The sequence below is a fragment of the Drosophila albomicans genome, unplaced genomic scaffold (genome assembly GCF_009650485.2).
Source record: "Drosophila albomicans strain 15112-1751.03 unplaced genomic scaffold, ASM965048v2 utg000370l_pilon, whole genome shotgun sequence".
NCBI lineage: Eukaryota > Metazoa > Arthropoda > Insecta > Diptera > Drosophilidae > Drosophila > Drosophila albomicans.
In genome coordinates, this window is record NW_026263647.1 from 18,982 (window position 1) to 29,151 (window position 10,170).

General features: G+C 31.5%; 1 long non-coding RNA gene and 1 pseudogene across 1 annotated transcript; both read right to left on the minus strand.

Annotated features, from left to right (window-relative positions):
* Positions 1 to 5,070: 5,070 nt before the first annotated feature.
* Positions 5,071 to 6,082, minus strand: LOC127566321 (uncharacterized). The gene is made up of 3 exons (XR_007955630.1): positions 5,991 to 6,082; positions 5,224 to 5,613; positions 5,071 to 5,089 (listed from the first exon to the last, which is right to left on the minus strand). It is a non-coding gene; the product is annotated as an uncharacterized LOC127566321 (long non-coding RNA).
* Positions 6,083 to 6,567: 485 nt separating this feature from the next.
* LOC127566322 (large subunit ribosomal RNA) lies at positions 6,568 to 10,170 on the minus strand (annotated as a pseudogene; the record flags this gene model as incomplete).

Here is a 10,170-nt window from a genome sequence, read left to right on the forward strand (position 1 = left end):
CAAAGGCTGCAGAACAAGGCTCTGAGAATGGTCTCGAACGCTCATCCTTACCATGACAACAGCACCATCCACGAGGTACTCAGGGTTCCCTGGGTAGAAGATGAAATTCGAAAAGTGAGCACGAATTACATCAACAGGCTCCATAACCACCCAAACACATTGGCCATCAACATCTTGGACAACAGCCAAACCGTCAGAAGACTTAAAAGAAAACACCCCCTCGACCTGCCCATGGAGGATGATGATTAGCCCTCCAGAACCCTACCAACCATCTCTTGTGAGAATTTAATCGACAAGGCTGCCTCAAAAAATTTAATTATTGTCCGTACCGACAGATTTTAAATAAATAATTATTGACGAAAAAAAAAAAAAAAAAAAAAAAATGTATAGGTTTTGTGACACGTTTTCTACAATGCTCTTATTTTATTTAGTATTACCATCTAACGTATCTTTTTGTTGCACTAATTTAATAATACAACAGTAAAACTTCATTATTTTTAACTTTTTTAATCATATTGCCTTCTATATGATTATTTTCATATATATTATTTATATATGACTTATGCCGGCAAGACTCACTCCATATACATAGTCATATATATTTCACTTGTGAAATTTTTTCTCATATGACATGCCTGCTCGACATCACCACCCCTATATAGGTTTTGTGACACGTTTTCTACAACCAGCTCATTTTACTAAGGTATACCACCTAATGTATCTTTATGTTGCACTAATTTAATAATGCAACAGTAAAACTTCATTATTTTTAACTTTTTTAATCATATTGCCTTCTATATGATTATTTTCATATATTATTTATATATGACTTATGCCGGCAAGACTCACTCCATATACATAGTCATATATATTTCACTTGTGAAATTTTTCTCATATGACATGCCTGCTCGACATCACCACCCCTATATAGGTTTTGTGACACGTTTTCTACAACCAGCTCATTTTACTAAGGTATACCACCTAATGTATCTTTATGTTGCACTAATTTAATAATGCAACAGTAAAACTTCATTATTTTTTAACTTTTTTAATCATATTGCCTTCTATATGATTATTTTCATATATTATTTATATATGACTTATGCCGGCAAGACTCACTCCATATACATAGTCATATATATTTCACTTGTGAAATTTTTCTCATATGACATGCCTGCTCGACATCACCACCCCTATATAGGTTTTGTGACACGTTTTCTACAACCAGCTCATTTTACTAAGGTATACCACCTAATGTATCTTTATGTTGCACTAATTTAATAATGCAACAGTAAAACTTCATTATTTTTAACTTTTTAAATCATATTGCCTTCTATATGATTATTTTCATATATTATTTATATATGACTTATGCCGGCATGACACTCCATATAAATAGTCATATATATTTCACTTGTGAAATTTTTCTCATATGACATGCCTGCCCGACCTCACCACCCCTATATAGGTTTTGTGACACGTTTTCTACAATGCTTCTTATTTTATTTAGTATTACCATCTAACGTATCTTTTTGTTGCACTAATTTAATAATACAACAGTAAAACTTCATTATTTTTAACTTTTTTAATCATATTGCCTTCTATATGATTATTTTCATATATTATTTATATATGACTTATGCCGGCAAGACTCACTCCATATACATAGTCATATATATTTCACTTGTGAAATTTTTCTCATATGACATGCCTGCTCGACATCACCACCCCTATATAGGTTTTGTGACACGTTTTCTACAACCAGCTCATTTTACTAAGGTATACCACCTAATGTATCTTTATGTTGCACTAATTTAATAATGCAACAGTAAAACTTCATTATTTTTAACTTTTTTAATCATATTGCCTTCTATATGATTATTTTCATATATTATTTATATATGACTTATGCCGGCATGACACTCCATATACATAGTCATATATATTTCACTTGTGAAATTTTTCTCATATGACATGCCTGCTCGACCTCACCACCCCTATATAGGTTTTGTGACACGTTTTTCTACAACCTCTTATTTTATTTAGTATTACCATCTAACGTATCTTTATGTTGCACTAATTTAATAATACAACAGTAAAACTTCATTATTTTTAACTTTTTTAATCATATTGCCTTCTATATGATTATTTTCATATATTATTTATATATGACTTATGCCGGCAAGACTCACTCCATATACATAGTCATATATATTTCACTTGTGAAATTTTTCTCATATGACATGCCTGCTCGACATCACCACCCCTATATAGGTTTTGTGACACGTTTTCTACAACCAGCTCATTTTACTAAGTATACCACCTAATGTATCTTTATGTTGCACTAATTTAATAATGCAACAGTAAAACTTCATTATTTTTAACTTTTTTAATCATATTGCCTTCTATATGATTATTTTCATATATTATTTATATATGACTTATGCCGGCATGACACTCACTCCATATAACATATAGTCATATATATTTCACTTGTGAAATTTTTCTCTCATATGACATGCCTGCCCGACCTCACCACCCCTATATAGGTTTTGTGACACGTTTTCTACAACCCGCTCATTTTACTAAGTATATACCACCTAATGTATCTTTATGTTGCACTAATTTAATAATACAACAGTAAAACTTCATTATTTTTAACTTTTTTAATCATATTGCCTTCTATATGATTATTTTCATATATAATTTATATATGACTTATGCCGGCATGATCGTCCATATACATAGTCATATATATTTCACTTGTGAAATTTTTCTCATATGACATGCCTGCTCGACATCACCACCCTATAGGTTTTGTGACACGTTTTCTACATCTCGCTCATAGAACTTATATACATAACGTATCTGCAGTTCAACTAATTTAATAATTCAACAGTCCAACTTCATTTTTTTCTAACTTTTTTTCATATTGCCTTCTATATGATTATTTATTATATATTATATATATATGACTATATGCCGGCAAGAAGTTTTTTCTCCATATACATAGTCATATATATTTCACTTGTGAATTTTTTTGTCATATTGAACTGCCTGCCTCGACAGAACCTCATATCATATGGCTGTGACACGTTTTCTATAAAAAATCATTTACCAAGGTCCAAACCTAATGTATCTTTATGTGGCTCAAGTTAATAATAAAAATCTTAATCTCATTATATTAATATCAGTATAAAATTGCTATTAAAAAAATAGTTTTTTCTTCAATTTTCATATGTTTAAAATTTTTTGTCAAAGTTGAACTCATATCTCGGTAGAACCTCATATCATATGGCTGAAGTTCAATAAAAAATTTTACCCAAGTCCAAGTCCAAAATTTTTTTCTCAAGTTAAATTCAAAATCTTATCTCATTTTATTAAAAAACTATATAAAATGATATATAAAAAGTTTTTTTCTTCAATTTTCATATGTTGAAATTTTTTGTCAAAGTTGAACTCATATCTCGGTAGAACCTCATATCATATGGCTGCAGTTCAATAAAAAATTCACCAAGTCCAAAAAATTTTTTTTCTCAAGTTAAATTCAAAATCTTATCTCATTATATTAATAAACACTGTATAAAATGATATTTAAAAAGTTTTTTCTTCAATTTTCATATGTTGAAATTTTTTTGTCAATGTTGAACTCATATTTCGGTAGAACCTCATATCATATGGCTGAAGTTCAATAAAAAATTCACCAAGTCCAAAAAAATTACCAAGTCTTTTTTTCTCAAGTTAAATTCAAAATCTTATCTCATTATATTAATAAAACTGTATAAAATGATAATTAAAAAGTTTTTTCTTCAATTTTCATATGTTGAAATTTTTTGTCAAAGTTGAACTCATATCTCGGTAGAACCTCATATCATATGGCTGCAGTTCAATAAAAAATTCACCAAGTCCAAAAAATCTTTTTCTCAAGTTAAATTCAAAATCTTATCTCATTATATTAATAAAACTGTATAAAATGATATTTAAAAAGTTTTTTCTTCAATTTTCATATGTTGAAATTTTTGTCATCAGTGTTGAACTCATATCTCGGTAGAACCTCATATCATATGGCTGCAGTTCAATAAAAAATTCACCAAGTCCAAAAAATTTTTTTCTCAAGTTAAATTCAAAATCTTATCTCATTATATTAATAAACTGTATAAAATGATATTTAAAAAGTTTTTTCTTCAATTTTTCATATGTTGAAATTTTTTGTCAAAGTTGAACTCATCTCTCGGTAGAACCTCATATCATATGGCTGCAGTTCAATAAAAAATTCACCAAGTCAAAAAAATCTTTTTCTCAAGTTAAATTCAAAATCTTATCTCATTATATTAATAAACTGTATAAAATGATATTTAAAAAGTTTTTTCTTCAATTTTCATATGTTGAAATTTTTTGTCAAAGTTGAACTCATCTCTCGGTGAACCTCATAATTTATGGCTGCAATTCAATAAAAAAATTCACCAAGTCCAAAAAATTTTACCAAAACACATAGTTGTGTATTCAATAAATGTATACTCAAAATTATTAAAGTAAACTGTATATAATGATATTAAATGTATATATTTTCTTCAATATCATATGTTGAAATTTTCGTCACTAATATGAACTCGTCCTCTGGTACCAACCTCATATAATATGGCTACCAGTTCAATGTATATTTAAAATACACAAGTATTTTGTACACAAGATATACTTGCATATTTTTAATTTTCGCCACTAATATGATGGCGTCCTTTCTGGCATTAAATATATATATATAACTAACGCTTACTAAATAAATGCATATTTAAAAAGTATACAAGTATTTTTTGTACACATAGAACTACTATGCATATTCTTAATTTTGCCACTAATATAATGGCGTTCTTTTTGCTACCAAATAAATATATATAACCAAATAATATACTAAATAATGCATATATAAAATACGCAAGTATTTTATACACATAGATATATACATGCATATTCTTGAATTTTCGCCACTAATATATGGCGTTCCTTTTGCTACCAAATAAATATATATAACCAACGCATAATAAATAAATGCATATATAAAATATGCAAGTATTTTGTACACATAGATATACTATGCATATTTTTAATTTTCGCCACTAATATGATGGCGTTCCTTTTGCTACCAAATAAATATATATAACTAACGCTTACTAAATAAATGCATATTTAAAATATACAAGTATTTTTGTACACATATAGATATACCTATGCATATTCTTAATTTTCGCCACTAATATAATGGCGTTCCTTTTGCTACCAAATAAATATATATAACCAACGCATAATAAATAAATGCATATATAAAATACGCAAGTATTTTGTACACATAGATATACTATGCATATTCTTGATTTTCGCCACTAATATAATGGCGTTCCTTTTGCTACCAAATAAATATATATAACCAACGCATAATAAATAAATGCATATATAAAATATGCAAGTATTTTGTATACATAGATATACTATGCATATTCTTAATTTTCGCCACTAATATAATGGCGTTCCTTTTGCTACCAAATAAATATATATAACTAACGCATACTAAATAAATGCATATTTAAAATACGCAAGTATTTTGTACACATATTATACCTTTGCATATTCTTAATTTTCGCCACTAATATGATGACGTTCCTTTTGCTACCAATAAATATATATAAATGCATATATAAAATACGCAAGTATTTTGTACACATAGATATACTATGCATATTCTTAATTTTCGCCACTAATATAATGGCGTTCCTTTTGCTACCAAATAAATATATATAACCAACGCATAATAAATAAATGCATATATAAAATATGCAAGTGTTTTGTATACTTAGATATACTTAGTATGCATATTATTAATTTTCGCCACTAATATAATGGCGTTCCTTTTGCTACCAAATAAATATAAATAACTAACGCATACTAAATAAATGCATATTTAAAATACGCAAGTATTTTGTACACATAGTTTATACCTTTGCATATTCTTAATTTTCGCCACTAATATGATGACGTTCCTTTTGCTACCAAATAAATATATATAACCAACGCATTATAAATAAATGCATATATAAAATACGCAAGTGTTTTGTATACTTAGATATACTTAGTATGCATATTATTAATTTTCGCCACTAATATATAATGGCGTTCCTTTTGCTACCAAATAAATATATATAACCAACGCATAATAAATAAATGCATATATAAAATATGCAAGTGTTTTGTATACTTAGATATACTTAGTATGCATATTATTAATTTTCGCCACTAATATAATGGCGTTCCTTTTGCTACCAAATAAATATATATAACTAACGCATACTAAATAAATGCATATTTAAAAATACACAAGTATATTTTGTACACATAGATATATTATTTATTTATATATATATATATATATTATATATTATATAAATTTTCTTCTTATATGCGTAATTGTATAACACATAATTAATAATTATGCATACAATTTTGCATATTTATATATAAAATATATATAATATATAATAATATTTTTTTATATATGCCTTAAACATATATATTTTATCGAAATCGTCAAGCAAAGGATAAGCTTCAGTGGATCGCAGTATGGCAGCTGCTCAACCACTTACAACACCTTGCCTGTTATAAAAGTCGTTTACAATTGATTCAAGGCTTTGTCATTGTATTAAATAATGTTTTAATATATAACTAGCGCGGCACCAGGTGATCGAAGATCCTCTCCCAATTTACTATGTTATATGTAACATTGGCATCACATCCATCGTCGTCTATTAAATGAATAATAAACTTTTAATGGTTTTAGAAGCCATACAATGCAAATTGCCCCTTATTTATCATTGCAGTCCAGCACGGATACGACCTTAGAGGCGTTCAGGCATAATCCAACGGACGTAGCGTCATACCCACTGTTCGCTCGAACAAGTATTGTGCCATTGGTCCGTACCTGCGGTTCCTCTCGTACTACGCAGGAATGCTGTCGCAACAACGTTTTGTCATTAGTAGGGTAAAACTAACCTGTCTCACGACGGTCTAAACCCAGCTCACGTTCCCTTGCATGGGTGAACAATCCAACGCTTGGTGAATTTTGCTTCACAATGATAGGAAGAGCCGACATCGAAGGATCAAAAAGCGACGTCGCTATGAACGCTTGGCCGCCACAAGCCAGTTATCCCTATGGTAACTTTTCTGACACCTCTTGTTAAAAACTCTTTAAACCAAAAGGATCGATAGGGCCGAGCTTTTGCTGTCCCTGTGTGTACTGAACACCGAGATCAAGTCAGCATTTGCCCTTTTGCTCTATGTGTGGTTTCTGTCCGCACTGAGCTGGCCTTGGGACACCTCCGTTATTATTTGAGAGATGTACCGCCCCAGTCAAACTCCCTACCTGGCAATGTCCTTGAATTGGATCATACCTGAGTAATTGGAGTTATACCAAATTTTTAATTTAAGAACACATAAATGCACTCTCTCATTAATGAATTTGTTTGCGATTATATAACAAACTCGTGATACTTTGATCAAGAAGCTTGCATCAAAACCCAATACCATAAGATATAATAATAATATATCCGTATAATGGCTAGGAAATGATACACGTTCCATTTAATCAAGTAAGTAAGGAAACAATAAGAGTAGTGGTATTTCATTGTCGATACTAAACCGAAATTTAATATCTCCCACTTATTCTACACCTCTTATGTCTCCTTACACTGCCAGATTAGAGTCAAGCTCAAAAGGGTCTTCTTTCCCGCTAATTATTCCAAGCCCGTTCCCTTGGCTGTGGTTTCGCTAGATAGTAGATAGGGACAGTAGGAATCTCGTTAATCCATTCATGCGCGTCACTAATTAGATGACGAGGCATTTGGCTACCTTAAGAGAGTCATAGTTACTCCCGCCGTTGACCCGCGCTTACTTGAATTTCTTCACTTTGACATTCAGAGCACTGGGCAGAAATCACATTGTGTCAACACCCGCTAGGGCCATCACAATGCTTTGTTTTAATTAGACAGTCGGATTCCCCAAGTCCGTGCCAGTTCTGAATTGATTGTTAATTGATAATCGTTATAATTTAAAAGAACTAGCTGGTTGCCCAACTAGTATTCTTAAAAATTTTTTAGCAAGAAAGTTCCACAATTGGCTACGTAACTAAACTATCCGGGGAACAAGAAACTACCATAAATGATAGAAACTCTATTTTACCCAGAACGAGCACATAAACCATGTTATTGTTTCCCAATCAAGCCCGACTATCTCAATCTTCAGAGCCAATCCTTATCCCCGAAGTTACGGATCTAATTTGCCGACTTCCCTTACCTACATTATTCTATCGACTAGAGACTCTTCACCTTGGAGACCAGCTGCGGATATTGGTACGGCCTGTTGAGAAGTTTGCGTGTCCCCACCATAAATTTTCAAGGTCCGAGGAGAAAATATCGACACAACAGTATATGTCATGCTCTTCTAGCCCATCTACCATATCTCTCTGCGAAAGACTTCATGGTAGTACGGCTATAAAACAGAAAAGAAACTCTTCCGATATCTCTCGACGGCTTCTTTATGGTCGTTCCTGTTGCCAGGATGAGCACGAGGCCCATATTTAATAACAAACGGATACTCAACAGGTTACGGAATTGGAACCGTATTCCCTTTCGTTCAAAATTATTCAAGTTTTTTTAATTATGACAAATATAAATTTTAGTTACTTTTTTTTTACTTGAAAATTTTTCGGCTTTCGCCTTGAACTTAGTGACCGACTAACTCGTGATCAACACTGTTCACACGAAACCCTTCTCCACTTCAGTCCCCCAAGGTCTCATTCGATTATTTGCTACTACCCACCAAGATCTGTACCAATGACGGCTCCATGCAGGCTTACGCCAAACCACTTCTAAGCACACCATTGTACCTTCCTACTCACTTAAACGGTTTCAAAATTATATTACAAGTAATATAAATCATCTACTTTAGCGGTAATGTATAGGTATTACAACTTAAGCGCCATCCATTTTAAGGGCTAGTTGATTCGGCAGGTGAGTTGTTACACACTCCTTAGCGGATTTCGACTTCCATGATCCACCCGTCCTGCTGTTTTAAGCAACCAACGCCTTTCATGGTTTCTGAATGAGTTGTTATTTGGCAACGCGTAACACCGTTACGTTTTGGTTCATCCCACAGCGCCAGGTTCTGCTTACCAAAAGTGGCCCACTGGGCACATATATCAAATAACCTTAACTTCTATCAAGAAAGTTAGAGGTTCTTACCCATTTAAAGTGACGAATAGCTTAAGATCGTTTCGACCCTAAGGCCTCTAATCATTCGCTTTACCAGATAAGATTATTTTATACAACAGTTAAATGCACCAGCTATCCTGAGGGAAACTCGAAAGGAACCAGCTACTAGATGGTTCGATTGGGTCTTTCGCTCCTATACTCAATTCTGACAATCGATTTGCACGTCAGAACTGTTTCGGTCTTCCATCAGGGTTTCCCCTGACTTCAACCTGATTCAAGTATAGCTTCACCATCTTTCGGTCACAGCATATATGCTCAAGGTACGTTCCAGTTAGAGGCATAAAGTAATATAAATATATTATTATACATGAACTATATAGAACGCCCCGGGAATTGCGTTAATCAACTATAAATAGTTAAAAAAAACTAATCCAAATAATAGTCAAGTTAATACGCTATTAGGTTTTATCCCAATAACTTGCACATATGTTTAGACTCCTTGGATCGTGTTTCAAGACGGGTCCCGAAGGTATCCTGAAATCTTTCGCATTGTCTAATCATAACAAGTGCTTATAATAAACATAATTCAATGATAATCATGCCATTATATTAATTCCGAAAATTTAACGCACTGTACTCATATAATCTATCAGCACTTTATCAATTTTTGAAATTTATTTTTGTTAAATGCAAGCTTACTCTAATTTAAATAACTCTTATCAAAATTGTTTGATAAATTTCATACATGCTAATAGATTACAATGTCCTTATATGGGAAAAAATGCACACTATCGTTATAATATTGATTAAAATATTACAATTCTAATGATGAATTTTCCATAAACGGATATTCAGGTTCATCGGGCTTAACCTCTAAGCAGTTTTCACGTACTATTTAACTCTCTATTCAGAGTTC